Here is a 6000-nt window from a genome sequence, read left to right as displayed (position 1 = left end):
CACATGATTCATGATGTCTCAGATAAAGACATGATACTAGACCAGTCTCTTGCTACAATATTTTTTATTTGCCATGTTTTCAAAATTTAACTATGAAGAGGGATGCCATAGTCATAATTGAATTTTGAGAACGCAATATATATATATATATATATATATATATATATATATATATATATATATATATATATATATATATATATATATATATATATATATGAATTTCCTTAAGTCGAACCATTCAGACATAAAATTCATATATATGTCCTTGACTAAGGATGATTAAAATCTCAATCTAAGCTTCTATAATTGAAATGAAGTATAATTTCCTCTCCCTTAATTATAGCAAAACGATTTTTTCAACCCATGCAACTTCACGAATTGAAACTTTTGTTTTTCTATAATTAACATTGCTAGCTTGCAATACTAATCATAATTATCATGCTCCCACTAACATGATGATTATTAGCATAACACTTATGCTCCCACTAGCTTTGACATGTATTCAGAAATTGGTTGGACTTCTAAAATTTAGATTCATACACCCTTCCATAGATAGCTCACATGTGTGTCTAAACAATTTCAAGAACTATGAAAAGGGATGCCATAATCATAGTCTCAATTGTTAAGACCTTTTCCATTTCTCACAAGTCCATGTTAGTGTGCCGGTTAACCACACACGCTCCACTAACAACTTTTGAAAATGCAAATAACACAATTGCTATCTACTTAAAATCTATTTAGTGAAAGCGTTTCCTCACCATCATTCTCATGAATCGGAGAGAAAGCTTATGACACTTAGATTTCATGGTGTATGAGTTCCTATCCATGTGAATTTTTCAAAACCATAATCACAAGACAAGGTTAGTGACAAATTCAAACTCATATGGATTGAACTTGTTCAATCTTAATTTCTTGCCACTTGGTAGCACAAAAGCCCACCATTGCTTCCAAGTTGAACTCTGATAACTCGCATGCATATTCAACTTATTTGAAGTAGGCACAGAAATAAGAATTATGTCAACACGATATGTTGCAAACCTTAAGTCATGTGCTAGTGATAAACTATAGGTTTTACTCTTGATTAAATCTTGAAATCCTTTCAGGATCTTTAAGACTCCCACTATCCTCTTGACATATAAGTTTCCCTAGTCAAGGACCATTCCTTGACAAAACAAATATTCAAGGGATAGTGCGAATGCTTATCGAGACAAACACTTCACACAATTGGTCTTAGTTGGTCTTTGTCTTGTCCAAGACATCACACTTACCAATTTCAAATGTACAGGAGTAGAAAACATTTTACACTACATTTGATAAGTGTTTTAAACCTTACTTTATGTCACTCCTTATTACAATCTTGGAGTATGACTCTAAGAGTTGTTTTGGAAGGAATTATGATTCATCTTCTTGATTTTAACCATTCCAACAATTCATGACCCCTCTTCTTAGTCATAACAATGCACTAAGATGTCCTTAGAGTATGAATTTGTGATATGGTATCTCAATCATTAAGATGATCATAAAACATGATACTAAAGTACTCTCCCATCTTTTCAGATTTGAGAACCTTTTATCTTTCTGCCTAATTTGATTCTTTCCCATTCGTTCTGTCACACATTGAAAACTTTTAATGCTTCAAAATTATACTTAAACTTTTAAGTATAACCATATTTACTAAGCTTTAGCAAATCATGACGAATAGTCTTATCAATCTTTGTGGTGGACTTGACCAGTGCACAAGCATGTGTACTCGATCCCTTTAGTCCTATCCTTGTTCATATGAGGAATCAGTCTTAATTTTCCAAAGATGAAAATTCTCATCCATCATACAATACAGCTTGTATGATTCCAAGTTTCGGTCCAATTGAAACTTGAGTGATGAGAACCTTTCCTCATTTGGTAAATTCAGACACTACCACAAATGAAAGAATCAAATCCACTTTCCAATATTGCTACTACTGGAAACATATAAGCAACAACTTTTCACAAATTCCATTGTAAGGATTTTTAAAATAAACAAAATTCAAACCCCTTTTTTTTATTTTAAAACTTTGCGGAAAAACTTATCCTTACAATCCATATGAAAACCTAGTTGTTATCTATTCCTAAGTAATATATCATAACTCTCAAGCAACAGCTCAAAATTCTGATCACCGAACCATGTGATTGAAACTCATCTTCGCAATCAGAATCAGCATATACTTCTTTAAGCTTCCTATCTTTTCTTTGATTCTTAAAAACATCAACATGTGACCCATTCACATTATGTGATAAGAATCTCCAAATAGGAACTTAATAGAGTTAGTCAGTGCACTTTAACTGAAGTAGAGTCAAACTTTTTGACTTGATCAATCTTATGATCTTTCAGGTAAATATGGCAGCTTCGCAATCAATTTCCCTTCCTTTGGCAATAAAACATATAGACCCTTTGGTAATGGCACATGAGACTATCTTAGACTTAGCCTTTCTCTTTACCATTTAGTAAACCAAGTTGACCATGGTCGATCCCTTTCCATTGGGAAGAGAAATGCTTTTCTAGATATCCAATGCTACCATTGCCAATGTCCATTTAAGGTTTCGGAAGTTGATCTTCTAATAAAATTTTCTTTACTAGTGTTCCAAATCATTGCTGATTCCGCAGCACCAAGCAAATAGCTAAGATCACTAAGGGTCATGTTATAGTCTGTCTCATAGTAGTCTCACTATGTTACCAAGAAAGTGATTGAACATCCAACTTTCACAAGACCTTGACACCCAACTCTCTCGGCTTGTCAATACGTGACTCCATCACTAATATGTGATCACATATAGATCTTGCTTGCCAACAGGGCTTGAGTGACCTTAAACTTGTGGGTTTGGGAGAATAAATGGAGGAGGTGGAGGAAGTGAACCATGATGTTGAGGGACACCATCTTCAAGAGATTTGGGAAGATCATAGTTGTCTGAACCAGACATCTATAATGGGAGAAAATCAAGTTAGTTGACTCAAAGTCCTTAATATAACACCCAATATGAAATATTAAGGCTAGGACCCAACACAATATTTTATAATTTGGAAGAGGGATGCCGTAATCCAAGCTATAAAATATTTGAAGGTAGGCGAATGACGATTCACCAATTTCCACCATGAAAAACAAAATAATTTATTAGGTTTTAATTGGATTTGAAATTCCTAGATCTTTTGAGATTCATTGAACTTTTCAATGGCATGTTTCAATCTCGAGTGTGCCCTCTCAAATTTTGTGACTGGGATGCCGAGGATCACAAAACAAGGTGTGAATAACCATACCAATTCACTTGGTACCCTTAATATTATCACCTAATCAATGTGTCGGTTAACCACACACGCTCCATTGATCTATTACAAACATTAAGTCACCCTTCGTGATCCTTACTAGTCCACGTTAGTGTGCCAGTTAACCACACACGCTCCACCAACGACTTGGTAAGGTACAAAGTGTGAATTCCATGGGCTAGCACCAAATTCACATTTTTCCTAAAGTAACTAAGATTGGGAATTAATATATATATATATATATATATATATATATATATATAGTTACTTTATAATAATCATTATACTTTTAATGAGAATTTAAAGTCATTGTCCTACCCGTTCGGCTAACGACCCTCCACCGATCAAGCAAGCGGTAGGTGAGAGTGGACACCCATTCAGTTGCCATTTTATAGGCAACAACCTTATACCCACCTTATAGACCGGCTTCGTGAATGAGGCCTACTAATGGTAAAACGACTTATTCTTATATATATATATATATATATATATATATATATATATATATATATATATATATATATATGTATAATAATAATAATAATTAACCATTAATGTTATAAATAGTATAAGTGTTGAATTTTAACTTTTAAAACTCTAAGGGTTTGGAATTAAAGTTTGTGTGAGACTTTACAAATTTCAAAACTTGAGGGCAAGTTTTGAACAATTCATAAACTTGTGGATATTCATAACTTATAAGTTTTAATTTAGTGTTTAAAGCTTTTAATGAAGAGTCTCTTGGAAATCCATAACTTGAGGACAAGTTATGAAGTCCATAAAAGCATTTATTAGAAAAACTCTTCAAAAGTGTAACTTATGACTTCTTTAAAAAAATATATTTATAAGAAAAAACTTTTGGAATTCAATAACTTGAGAACAAATTATGAATTCCATTAAAACACATTAAGATCAAGAATTAACTAACAAACAATTTTCAAATAATTCCTATGATCTAACAAAACTCATAAGTTCATGAACATTCATAATCAACAACTTTCAAGGATCATATAAACATATATAAACTTGAAACTTTGATTATAACTTTGAAATTGGTCCACCGTCATCATTACCACATCAAAAGAAGGTTTTATAAGATCAAAATAGTTTAAGGCAATGATCCTAGACCAATTCCAACACCAAAACTCGAAGATATGCTGTCTGGGGGTCCAACTCATCGAGTGCATGAACCAACTCGCCGAGTTGGATGAATTTTGTCTAGGACTCGTCGAGTCCCTTCATGGACTCGGCGAGTCTGCTATGCAGACAGCACATAAACTTCGATTTTCAGCAATTTGCATCAAGTATTCAAGAAAACAAGCCTAGGCTCTGATACCACTGTTGGGTTTTGAGCATTCTAACACTCCTATGGTGTGCATGCAACCCTATAAACCTTGGATCTATGTTTTCTTCTAAAATACATGCAAATAATAATTTCCAAGGTTTCTTCCTAACTAGCATAGTATAAGGATTATGAATCATAAAACTACTAGTAAAAATACATACCTTTGATGGTGGTTGATTGCTTGGAGTTTGAGAGCCTAGCACCAATAATGTGAATGCCTCAAGTGGAATCACAAATCACCACAAACTTGGAAAACCTTGAGAGAATAATATGTTTATGTAGAAATCGGCCACCCTTAGTTCTCACACAACTAGTTGCTAATTCTTGCAATATGTGCATCTTTATATAGTGTGGAGGATTATGGTAAACCCTAATAACCCATGTTTTTTCCTTTCCAAGGATCCATGGGTTAAAAGCTCCATGGATCATCCATGGACCCCCATGCATGCTTAGCCCATTCCTAATGAGTTTAAGCCCACATTATATAAAATGCAATAGCCCATATTTAATTAGTCTTCCTTTTAATCACTAAATTAATTCATAATTAATTTAAGACTTAATTAAATAACATGACTTTATATTAATATATTATAACTTATAATATATTAATAAATCATAAACATACTATTCTCATAAGTTTATCCATATAAATTGTTCGGATGAAGTGCAACCCAAATGCACCATGCCGGGTCGGGTCAAGTATGTACCAAATAAGTTATGGACTTAGACACCTTATCCAACAATAATATGTTTTGATAAACGTTGGAAGCTAAACCCTAGGTACATCGGGCCGTTTGAAATCCTTTCCAGGATTGGTTCCATGGCATACAAACTCCAACTACCACAAGAACTTAATAACGTACACCATACCTTCCACATATCAAACTTGAAAAAGTGCCTATCCGACGAGACCCTCATAATACCACTCGAGGAAATCGAAGTTAACGAGAATCTCCACTTCATGGAAGAACCGGTTGAAATCATGGATCGGGAGATCAAAAGAACAAAGCAAAGTTGTTGTAACGACCAAAAATTTCAACAAAATTTAAACTTTTCAAAAACAACCCATTTTAATAATGTTATTACAAAAAGGTTTTCAATACATTTATTATCAGGGTATTCCCAGAACCATGTCATAAACATAAACACGAGGAGCGGTACGATCACGCCTTCGCCTTGCCACGGTCTCCTGAAGAACCTGAAAAACATTAAACCACAATTGTAAGCCTAAAAGCTTAGCGAGATACCCCCAAAATACCAACCACATATACGCCCTTCCAGGCTCGACCTTCCGGTCCAAAACATATTGCCTTCCGGCTCATAACATACTGCCTTCCGGCCTATAACATAAATAGCATAC

Source organism: Lactuca saligna, chromosome 6 (genome assembly GCF_052625555.1).
Source record: "Lactuca saligna cultivar CGN05327 chromosome 6, ASM5262555v1, whole genome shotgun sequence".
Lineage (NCBI taxonomy): Eukaryota > Viridiplantae > Streptophyta > Magnoliopsida > Asterales > Asteraceae > Lactuca > Lactuca saligna.
The sequence above is the reverse complement of the archived record's forward strand: the minus strand, read 5'-3'. Positions refer to the sequence as shown.